The sequence below is a fragment of the Aristolochia californica genome, unplaced genomic scaffold (assembly GCF_029961685.1).
Source record: "Aristolochia californica isolate CCGP_79_NKW_82.1479 unplaced genomic scaffold, dmAriCali1.0.hap1 SCAF_4, whole genome shotgun sequence".
NCBI lineage: Eukaryota > Viridiplantae > Streptophyta > Magnoliopsida > Piperales > Aristolochiaceae > Aristolochia > Aristolochia californica.
The window spans coordinates 3,508,461-3,521,506 of NW_027182103.1; the positions used below are offsets into that span (position 1 = coordinate 3,508,461).

General features: G+C 36.1%; 1 pseudogene; it reads right to left on the reverse strand.

The window, feature by feature from the left end:
- Positions 1–55: 55 nt before the first annotated feature.
- LOC137961946 (alpha-mannosidase At3g26720-like) lies at positions 56–12,691 on the reverse strand (annotated as a pseudogene).
- Between the last annotated feature and the right edge of the window lie 355 nt (positions 12,692–13,046).

Consider the following 13,046-nt stretch of genomic DNA (forward strand, 5'->3'; position numbering starts at 1 on the left):
ATTCAGTGGGAATACAGACAATAAGTTAGTGTTAATTGCAAAATTAAAACTCGACTATCTTTGAAACAAGAAAGGGTTAAAATGTTTGCATTTAAAACCTACAAATACCTTATTATTGCAGTTACACCCTAAAAATGGCCAACTCTTCTAATGTGACAAAAGAAATGACATCATAGAGGGACTAGGAGTTTGGACGCGTTTGCAATGGCATCCAAACTTTACCACTTGCACTGATCCAACAGCTGTAGAATGTGGACTTACTACCCGTCTTTTAGGGATTAACCTGCTCTAGGAAGGAGATATAATCGAAACTGATGATGAAGGTACGGATTTCCATGGGAGCTAGCTCCACCAACAGCTTGGAAGGATCAACAGGTCCCCCTCTCATCACAGGTACCTCCTTGGTTGCACCTTCCACTTTCCAGACCAGCCGCTTCTTTTCCATATCTGCTCTTTCTTGGTTAGCAGATAAATTCATCTCCGTTATCTTGTTAATCTGAGAAGACAAAGTTGGACCTCGAATCAGGGATCACTTTGGAAAAGAAAGCACTCTACATTCTAAACCTGAAACAATATGTCTACATGTTTCAGGGAATGCAGATGGTTTGTCGAATTCCATGGTGAAATGACGCATAGCTATTCGCCATTATTGCATCAGAATCAAAAGGTGATAAGCTACTGATCCAACCCCAAACACAGAACCATATGTCACTATGATCAGGAGTGTTTTACGGCTGAACCAGCAAATACAAGGATACCTTTTCCAATTCTGCTGTGCCATATAATTGCAAGTAGAGATGATGCTAACAACATTCAGAATGTAAAGAAGGTGATTCTGATAAGGCCGTAATCAGGCATCCATATGCTATCTCTAGATTATGGGGTGATTTTTCTTACCTTCTTGCCAGAGAACAACTTCTTTAAATCGACACTTGACATCACTGAGAGATGCTCATCCTCTCCCATCTTTTGGTATTCAAAACAAAGCAAAGTTAGAGGTCAAGAAGAAATACTAACAAGTAGCAATGTTAAAGACAAGTGAAGACAGGTTTTTGTTTAAGCCAAAATAAGGATGAAAGATTAAAACCAGCTAAGAGAGAAACTAAACCTCATATAAGTGTGCTAACCGCAGAAGAACAGTTCCATCTTCAAGCTCCTATGGGAACATGGAAAACACAGAACATCAAGTGAGACACTTCTATTTATCTTATAAAGACATTGCTGATCACAATCTCCTCCATAGCCTTATTCAAATCATGTTGGGGTGAACTCAAAAGAACACAAAGAAATCTTAGATGCCTGTCTTTTGTTTCAATTCCTGATACCCAGAGATTCATTACACAGATGGGTAGCCTCGTGCAGTCTCTGTTTACAAGCACTCTGGCTGGTATAGGAGTTCAAAATTAACAAGATATACATGTGAAAGTTAGATTCAAATAGTAAGAGCACTATTAACCCTGGAAAAGCTTATATAAAGAATATGGAATTAGTAAATCAATCTAAAATGAATTTCAAGATGTTGAAAGTTTACTAATAAACTTCTTTCAATTTTCAAAAGCACTAGATCCCAAAGTAGATAAAAAAAGCTGTTCAACTGATGTCGATATCGGTCATTGGCAATCCAAAATCCACAGCATACGGATGGTTTGTGCAATCATGGAATGGACAAACATAGTAATTTGCTAGAGACTTTAGAAATACAATTAGCTTACCATCTGCCATCTTTAGCCATTACTTTATACAGTTAGCCTACCATCTGATATCTTAGGCATTACTTTCAGAAAGGACTTACTCGTATTATAATGAATGAGAACAACAAAACAGAAGCTTCTTTTATCAGCACAAATACAAACCTGAAGTGTTATCAGAGCAACATTATCAGGTAAACTGTACGAGGGACCAGTAGCTGAGAAAGACGTGACATGGGAACTGGTCCACTTACCTGCATCCTGTGAAATGGTTAAGGCCAGTGAGTTGTGATTGTTACTCTATGAGTCAAGGAGAAAATAATAACCTAAAGGTCTTTTACCTGTTCTGTGAAAGCAAGCAGAAATGGGGAATATATCTCCTGGCCCTCTTTTCTTCGCCATTTAGCACCCTCACCCAGAGGATCAATTCTTAGATAAAATTTTCCTTTAACCTGTTTAGTTGACGAAGCATCAGATAGAAGCTGTGATAAGAACATCCAGTTTTTTTCTCGGTGAACTGATGCAAAAGCTACAATCCATGAAGACAGGTTTCCTATAACAATCACTAGACATAAATGAGACAGGTTTCCTGTTGACAAACTATACAAACCTTTCAGAAACTGCCACTGGAGCTATGATCCATGAAGTGTAAGGATTAGGGAAGCAATAATACTTATTTACAAATCAAAAGATGGAAGCATAAGCATAGGGTAGCATTTCAGAAGCACGTACTGTTAGCCCTTCACATTGATTTTCGTCACAAACCACTTCATTAAGTGCCTCTGCAACACCTCTTGAATCATCATGAAGCAATCTCCTATGAAAGGAGAGACACATGATTTATCTTAAACAATTCAATTAACGAAATGCTAGTAAATCAGTAGCTTGAGATCTTGAAGTAAGATCATTATTTGACAGTTCATAAAAAATTGGTACAGAAGGAACCAACCTGTGGAGCATCAACTCTACTTGGCCATCCTTAATACTAGACCCCCCTACAGAGCGATCTACTAATACAGAGAACTTTGTGCCATTATCTTTAACGTATATGCCAAGATTAATCTGGAATGCAGGACCATGTCATTGATGTTCTCCAGTATAGACAAAGACTACAAAATACTTGATGAATCTCTTAGAGCATGATCTATGAAACAAAAATTCTAGAAATCTATGATTTCACTACAACCTACTATATCTGGAAAACGAAATATAAATGAATCAAATGCAAAGAAAAACTTACAGGATAATAATTTCCAGCTTCAGGTTGATTAACTTGCAGGTCCCAATCTGGCCTATAATCTCGAATCTGCATACATAATTTCAGTCTAAAATGAATCCGGACAAGGAATTACACAGTTATTCATAAAATATTAAACTTTACAAGTCTATTACCAATTCCTCACACAGTAAGAGTACTTTTTTTTTCTTGCCTGGACAAAAATTTCAGCTCTTGGATGCTAGAAACACATATATCCAGATGCTATTGATGAGTATGAAGATACTCAGAAATATTTCATCTCAGAGACAAGCAAAAATCCTTGATCTCTTCAAAAATAATGAGTAGAACCAAATAAATGCTAGGATTTGTTACATTAAAAATATAATAAGCACCTCACTTGAATGAGAAAAAAGACTAAATATGGCACATGCCATCCCAGAATAGAGAGGAAAGAGACAATTGCAGATACAACTTCAAAGGAGCACAAAGGAGCATACCCTTTTAATAAAATCGCGTCCACTAGAATCTGTGTAAAATACTTTATTGGTCATCATTATTGTCATAAATTGAGTAACAACTTCTTTGCCAATGAAATCATCCGCTGGAATAGGCCCAACCTATTATGCAGGAAATCATACTTGTATAATTGAAATAAATGAATAAAAGGACATGAGAGAAGTTATCAAATGAAGCAAAATCCCAATCACCACTAAAGAGATTTGTTGGCCTTATTGTCTACACCAATGAAGCAGACAACCCCGGCAAGCCAGGGAATGTGGTTCTCCAAGATATAAATATAAAATATATTCCATGTACCAAATATATGCTTACATTGAACTCAAATTCAGCATGTTCCTTTCCTTTGTACACTCGTGTGATCTGCAATAGAAAATCACCAATATATGATAACAAACAATGTTAAACTTGTTCTTTTTCTTCTATGAATTAGAAGTTAGACTAAGGACAGGAATTATTTAGGCAAAACAAAGCACAAATAGAAGAGAAAAAATAAGAGTTAGATAGATGTTACAGGGGGGAAGTTAAAAATGCTTTTCCAGAACAAGTCGTTCCCCTCGAGTCAGAACTAGAGTATATGATAGAGGATAACAGATAGAAATGAAGACTTGATTTCTCACTATTAAACCTTTTCAACACTGTAACTTAAACAGAAAAAGCAAAGAAGATACAAGTATTCTTCAAGGATACAACTGTACCTTATTCTCATAAAGTAACAAGGTTATAGCTGTTAAGAGTGTTCTGTGAGACCTAAGATGAGGGTAAAACCCAGATAAATAGTTGACCTTTTTCTTATATAACTAGTTCTACCTATATCATTATGTCTAATAGACTTGACGGGAAGAGAAAGCAACATGATAAAACATTTAGGGGAGTTTTCGAATTGTGGTCTTCTAGCCTGCCTTATTTCCAGAAAAGGCCACAAGCGTGCTGTTTCTCAAAAAGAACCTAGGCCGCATTTACTGTAAGCAAATATAGCCCGAAAATGTAACAAAAAATGAACACATGACTCGTGATTATGGATCCATTTTCACAAACAACAAAAATATCACTGTGAGGTTTCAACATCTCATGAAGAAATAGATTAGACGATGCTTCTGTTTTCCTATTTAATATAATCTACTGCATTCAGAAAAAAACAGAACAAGGAAATTTCACATAACAGTAAAATGAGCCTGTCACATTAAGGCAAGCTCATTTTAAAAGGTACAACAAACTAGTAGTCAATTTCTAAAATGCAAGGCAAATTTGGAGGCACATTCAAAGAAGAACAAACTTAAATGATGTCAGAGCTGAAGGTATTTTACTTGATCGATACATGGCCAGACCATGGTTTTCTGCTGGCGAGTAGATCCGCAACTTAGTCGGATTGACAAAGTTTTTCAGGGGGGCCAGTCAGGTCAAGTAAGGAGTCGAGCATGCCCATTCTATTTTTGGCAATAAAAACCGCCCCCCCACTCGCCCCAGAGCCCAGTTCTTAACCCAGGGCAATTTGGGGTGACCCGACCCAATTCAGGCAACCTGACCCGGGATTCAGGTTCACAAGCCCAGGTCAGAAACCTTGAGCCAGGCTGGTTATTTGCTCACAAATTCTTTTTAAATGTCAAATAATTTTAAAAAATAGTACTAGGCAATCCCAGTGAGTCAATTGCAAGTACTTGGGTTTGCTTATCTGCATTGTAGAGCTCCATGGAGTTTGAATGATGAAGATGCTAATATTCTAGAAAATTGACCAGCTGAAAACAAGAAACAAATAGAAGGTAAACTTTGAATGCTTTCTGAATATTTCTGACAGTGGAAATTCCAAAAATCAAGGTCATATTAGAGATAGCATTTATTTATGGGTTAGCTCACCTAATTGAGTTCATTCTGAAACTTCATTTTATATTCCTGCTCAACTTATGTTCATTACATCCTTTAATCCTTCAGCATTCTCACTTGCTTTAAGTTGGAATTCCTAAAAAACAAAGTGAGAAAAGATTTTTTTTTATCCAGAACAATTGTCTTACTATTCAATTGAAATTCATATGAAAGTTCAAATACAATAAGTTATATTCAAATACAGTAATATAACTTAAATTTTATGTTCATTTACTAAGCTGGATAAGTGTTTAAGTCAATCAATTAATAATAAAAAATTACCATAACTTTGTCTGGTACTCTTCATAGATGAGAATATGATGATTTGTTAAATAAAATACATGACTATGTCTATATATTATTCATTTACGTATTTATATTTCTATAAGTATAAGATGTCATTTATTATCAAATAGTTTTGTTCCTATCATTGTTTAGGTGAAGTTGGGTCCCAAGGCCCTCCCAAAATGACTAACCAAATTAGGTAACCTATTTCCCAACTAATAAATCCAAGATATTTATACTCACCAATCAACTCAAAAAGACTGGAACAAGAAATTGGTTTCCGAGATAATATTCTCAAAAAAATTTCCCAATAAAGCTCCAAAAAAGTTAAGCACCTGTGATATCCATGGGTTGATTCTCTGATGCACTTCATCCAAAATTGGGCCCCGGAAAACAGTGAAACCTGCCTGAAGTCACATAGAACTGTTTGAATGACATTTCAAAAAAAGAATTGTTTGAATGAACAAACACCTTAAGTGGATGATCACAAAATCTTATCAAAGATATAACATCATAAATTGTACAGATGGCTCTATGTACCTTTTCCTCAGGTTTTATAGCAACAGAACCATTTGGGCGGAATATATAGGCACCAGAAGCCTTCAACATGTAAAAAGAAGCATTTAGGTTACTTATCTTTGACCGGATAGTTTAGTATGAAAACTTTAAAAACTAAGTACCAAAACAATAGTGGACAGTAGCTCATCAATAAAAACTACCTGAGGATCCGCACCACTTCCATCATCTCCTATATAATATTTATAAGACTGCTGTAGAGATGCCTTCACCTTGAGTAACAAACAAACATCACAACACATATCAGAAAGTTCACTTATAAAGAACAACAACAGAGAAGGCATACACACATATATATCGGTTTCATACATGTATATATATACTGGTTTATGCACATGAAAATAAAAGAGTATTGCAGTCAACTCTTCCTGGCTGTTGTTGCTGTACTGATCATAGAAATGCTATATCATGTCCTTAACATCATTATGTACCATGATAAAAAAAAAAAGCATCCTGAGCTGCTAGAAGGATGTAGGTGAATTTCAAAGTGACCTTTTCTCTTGAAAAGTAAATTCAAAAGTGACTTCACCACAATAATAAATAGGTAAAGAAATCAACTTGGAGATTTGGAAGAGAAGTACCAAAAAAAATTTGGAAACAGTAGAACTAGTTACCTAAAGTGCCACAGATCACTTAACATACCGAGCTTTTGGTATTATGATACTGGATTAGTTTCCCTTCATCAGCAGCATAAGTCAGTACTAGATTTCCTTGCCCAACATGTATAGTGTCACTGTTACTTCCTTCAGACGTTTCAACTTCTGATAGAATCGATTTTGGGCCTACAACAGAAAAATATGAACATAAGCAGACATGTACACATTTAATTGAAGGCAAATCTGAAAATAATTAGTTTCCAAATCATGGAAATTTTGATAATTTTATTGGAACAATCTTTATGAAGACTGACCTGTACTTTCTGAACTTGAAACAACATAGGTTCTGAAACCAAGAGGAGGTACACTTGCTGCAAAAGCAAGCCAATACTTGGGAATACCAATTGGCAACACACCAAACTGTGCCTTGACATAGAAGTTCCGCATGCCCAATGCTTCATTAGCAATTGGTAATAGCTGTGACTCAATTTCTTTTCCTTCAGTATCCCGTACAATAATTGAGTCACTGGTGACCTGGAAAAAATTAGACAAGTTGAATAGATAATTACAAAAGAGAAGGTGTAAAAGAAATTAATCAAGATCAATTAATTAAGAAAGATAAGAGCAAAAACACCCAGTAGAATCATGATACCATAAAATGAAAACTTACAGGTATTCTAACAATATCCTCTCTCTTCCATCCAAGAGAATTGTAGACAACAACAACCTAAAAAAAAAGATGATACCCCCACTATCAAAAAGAAACATCTTCTTGCCTTAAATTTAAGAATTGTACTTGTGATCCTTACCAGATCTTTTCCATTGGCAAGTTTTGCCTCTGATGCAGGACAATAGCTAATGTTTAAAAGAGGACACTGACAGACAAATTCACAGATCATTCAGAAAGGACAAATACACGGAATCTAACTGTCAGCACATTTTAATTACTAAAGATTAAGAGGTCTTCCATAGTTACTCTTCTATGACAGTTTAAACATGAATATGGTAATCCACTTGCATATACTGGCTTTTTTGCCATGCAACGTAGGATCACTGTGACTTAGGTCTCAAAGCATGATTTCTTTTCACCTGTTCAAACTTAGTTGATGGGTTTCTGCATCCAGAGCTCTTGTTCAACTCTGTCAAGCAAGCGAGTGAAGACTCAACCAACTCTGCAGCCTGCACAGAAATATTAAGTTGGGGAAGATATTTATTCCAGCTCAGCAAGGAAGTACAAAACAGAATGACAAGAACTTTCTTCTTCAAGCCGACGTCTCACCTCTGAATAACCAATGTAGAGTCTTTTGGCATAATCATTTGCCACATGCTGCTTTTCAGTTCCACTAACTCCATCATGATGTTGAGCAAGTGCCAGAGCATCAGCCAGAGATTCTGTTGTAGGGCCTGAAGGCCCTGAACCATCTCTCCCTTTAAGAAACTCCAATTGTCTGGCAGCCTGATAATAAAGAACTCATATAAATTGATAACCACGGCATGAAACTTTGAACAGGATAAAAGGAGTACAAAAATCCTACCAAGTAGTAGCCACTCATCATTCTCACATAACCCTTAATAGCTGGTCTACTTGTGAAGTATCCTGTCCAATAAGCATTTGCTCGATCTGCATAACTGAAATTTTGGAAGATAGTGATAGAGAATGGATTAGAATGGTCAGAATAGTACGCAGGCGACAACTTTCTTAAAGAAAAAAGATATTCCAAGGCATGACATTGCCAGATAGGCCAGGTAGATACAGAAACTGACAATCTGTCTGTCAATCCATCAGACAATCAAGAGCAACTCCCCACCCACCCACCCGCCTGCCCACAGACACACACATGAAGAGGACTATATTCTTTTATTTCCTTATGTATTCTTTCCAAGATGTATTATCACTTACGGGAAGTAGTCGTCAGTTTTGAGTGGCCATGACTCTTCTGTTGCATGTTTTGCATCAGTATAAATGGAAGGGGTCGAGTATAGTGCATTGACACGCCCATCCTACAACCATTGTATTCAGTGATATTAAAAGTATGAGAAATGTAATTCACCGAACCCAAAAACTGGGAAAAGAAAAAGCACCGTTATGCACATATATTTTTTACATGAATATAACATAATTGTATCTTTGCATTTCTACCTGATCAAGACCAAATTACAATTAATAAATTTCCAAAGTATCTCTTTCTGGCTCCCTATTTGAAATACTTGAAGATGAAGAAAAACACCAATGTTGTTAATGTTACCAGGGAAAAATCTTCTCATTATATTTGCAGATTACAGGTAATCCATAAAAACAATAGCAAGCACCAACTTAGTTACAACTCTATGTACTGATTTAAATCTACAGTATCAATTCGACTAGCTTGTATAACTCATTTCTAACATAAATACCTTGTTCACATAATGAATGAGCTTGTCCAGTTGTCTGAACCAAGAATTAGCATATTGATACTTAAAATCCGTTCATGGTCCACATAATGTGATTTGTACGAGTTATATTAACCTGAAAAGAAAAAAAAGCATGGTTTACTCACTGATTTCTGGTGTAAAGCATGCATTAATAGTCAAAAAGAACGCATGCATTAATAGTCAAAAAGGACACATGATAACAGGAGTGCTAAACTATTTTCGATGGAATGATAAAAAATAAATAAAATAGAATGTTAAAATGTATAACTGTTTACTGTCACTATTCCTGTGCCAGTACATGGAATGCAGGACAGCACTAAGAAAATTAGAACCACATGAGGACACCACTAATGATCATTATTTGACTTTGGAAAATGATGGCATCTATAAATGTCTTATATACAGAACATTTCATCAATTTCCAAGAATATCACTTAGCTTATCTAAAACATAGATTCCTTCCCAGTTCGCAATTCCGCTAGTATTCATATCTCAATGTCTGTATTTATTTTCTTTTTAAAGACAAGCCCCAAAGGAGTGGTGTACATCATGAAACAGAAACAAATTGACCAAGAAAGAAAAGAAAAGAAAAGGACTCAAACAAAGATTACAACAAAAGCAGATATGTAAAGAGGCATATTTAAAGCAAATATTTAAAGAAACATAAAATCATAACTGTTGCCCTCACTTGCTGCTAGGGGTGGCAATTTTATCCATATACCCAATTATCCTTTTGCTTCAGCAACTTACAAATGGATATGGAATAAAAATTGTTGAAGAGCAAATATGGATTACATAACTTTCACAATAAAGATTCAGAAATTTTACCCTTTTACCCATTTATTGCTTATTAAATGGAAAATATATGGATAAATAGTTATTCCTACCAAGTACCATTATCCAATTACCTAATAATATTTAAAGATAATTTAATAATTTTTAATTTTATTTGGGGGAGTTTCGCTCTTTGGGCCACCAAGTTGGAATTGCCCATTCCATTTCTTGGGATCTCTATCTCTATATATATTAGCCATCACTTTTATTTATTTTGACTTTTGTACTAATTTTATAAGAATATTTTGTCTTATCCATTAATTTATCTGTTTACCCAATTATTCACGGGTAAATAAATGGATATTGGAATAGTTTGTTCCATTTCAATCAGAATAAGTATAAGAGAAATGGAGCCTGTAACGGAATGCCCCTTACCTGCTTTGTCCGTTACCCATTTACTCCCCTACTGCAGATAGTCAACTTTGGTTCAGGAAAAATCATGTAAAGAAAAATGTAGAATTTAAAATATTTAAAGGGCATAAATGTTGCTCTCACCTGTGACATTGCTGCTGCTACAAAATCATTTACTCGTTCTTCAACATTGTAGTCAAAGAGAAGAATGTCATCCTTCAACCCACAACAGATAGTAATTAGTTGATGGACACGCTCACATTTTAGTGTATGCATAAAAAGGAATTACCTGAACAACAGCAGAGTCATCATCAACTTCAAAATAAAAGCCACTGGGTGGTTCATAATTTTCAGGGAAGGCACCAGCAAAAACCTTCATCAAGAGCAAACCAAAATTATCATTGCCAAGATAAATGCTGAGATAGGTAAGAACGAAAGAACTCTTAAATTGGATGGATGAACAGAAGGAACATAACAAATATGAAGAACCTGAGCAGAAGAACCAAGGGTCCTTGAACCACGCCATACAACCTCAAGACTCTTTTCATTCTTCCGCTTAGCTCTATCTTGATAATCAATCCGACCAAAGAAAAGGGAGTCAAATCCAACCTGCGAAATACAACTAGGAATGTAAAACTAGCACCAAGGACTCTCAGTTGACTGGAGAAACATATAAAGAGTCTTCAGTGGATTTGCCCCAGATCAGTTTGAGTTGTGTAATTCAGTAGGACAATATTGTTTAAATATCTTCCTTTTATAGTTTCAGTATTTGCCTTTGCTTCTTGTTTCTTATACCTAATAGCAAGAAGCTGACAGATTTGGAAAAATTTTATCAAGGTTGTGTAATGAAGTAGGTCCACATGCAATATAAATGTTCACGAAATTCAAAGAAACATTTTTAAGAGAAAATGGTTCTAGCTACTTGATCTGATAAATGGGGTCAAAGATGGCTGGTGGGAATCAGCAAACTTTTTCTTGCTTGATAGTAGATTTCTTTCATGCAGCAATAAAGCACATAACAAAATAGTTTGGAGCACAATGAGAGAGAAAACATTAGAAAGACTTGCAATGCGGCAAGTTCACAAAACAAGAGACCCATACATTGGAAATGATACCAAAGTATCAAGAGACTTATTCATAACTATTTCTTTTTTTTTTTTTTTGATACACGTTATTATTTCTTTTTAGTTCAAAGTATTATATGATGATATGGGAACTCCTAAGATGATATCTGTCTAGGAGTATTATGCATACAAGGAAGAGATACCTCTGCTCCAAGCAAGTAGGCTTGCACAGCAGAATGTCCGAAGGGATCAATCTGCCACCCTATTCTTGGAGTGAAGTCAAGCTCCTGCTTGAGAAACCGATGCCCAAGAGTTGTCTGATCAATCATATCAAGGTAATGTGGTGCTGCTTCATCATGCATACACATACCACCATTCCTGCAAAACACATGACCGAGCCACAGACAATAAGGAGTACACAGAAAGCCACTACTATGACCACTGAAGTATAGTGGTGAAATTCACTAAAGTAAAAAAAGTTCGATGTTAGAAAGTTACTTTCAACTCCTTGTATGCCATAAAAATACAAATTTCTGAAATGCACGTTCAAAGCAAGTTAAAGCAGAGGATGAGAAAAGGGAACTTACGGAATATAGATTCAACTACTCTACTTCAGAGGAAACTTAAAGCGTCAAAAAGCAAAAAAGGCAATCTTACATGAATTCCAGTTGCCCTGAGTTAACTAGCCCCTTGACAACAGATTTAATTTCATCGCTCTGCTCTCTCCACCATCGCTGAAAAAATGCCTGCAACCATCAAGAAAAGAATCGCAATAGAACTATGAGTGCTCATAAAAATAAAAATAAAAGACCACAAAGAAAAGATAGATAACATTCCAACGACAAAATCTCCATTCTCGTCAGCAAATGGATTCAAATAAAACTTCAAAATCGATAAAGCGTTCCAGAAGAAAAAAAAACAGTTATCACTTGCCATCTCAACGTAGATGAACTTCCGATTCTTATCAGCCAGCAATGCCGGAACAAGAGAATCCAAGACATTTTGAACACACGCTCCCTGTCGAAAAAAAACTACACAACTAAGTTCAACTCAAGGTAAAACACACGTAATCCAGCTCAAGCGCACAAAAAATACCTGAATCGAGTTATTGGAACCAATGTAATACTGATCGACGGTCTTCAACCATCCGACATCATCATGCGTGTGAGGAACCAAATGAACGTTGACTTTTCCAGCAACAACACTCGGCGTGGTGTTGTAAGCCATATACTTCGACTCCGCGCAAGAAATAACCGAGAGAAAAAACCACAACACTACTCCGGTCGCCATTGTCACTCCAGAGCTGTACTTCCAGACTCTAATCAGCTACACTCAAGATAGCATACATCTAAAACCTCTGGTACTTACAGACAGGCGCGACGAAAGGAAAAGAACAGCCGAACTGGATAAAATTGACGGAGAAATCAAAGCAAGATAATCCGATGCTAGTTTGTCGTACCTCTGTTGTCTGCTTCGATCGAGAAATCTTGAAGAAAAGATGTGTTCAGCAGCGTGAAATCGGTCCAAGCATTGGCATTTTCCAGTCCGTCTAGGAATCGTCTCAGCTTATTAAGTGCTTCTTCGACCTTCTCTGGAGTTGGACTGCGGTGTCGGACAAGGAATCATTTCTCATCAGCGCTTATGA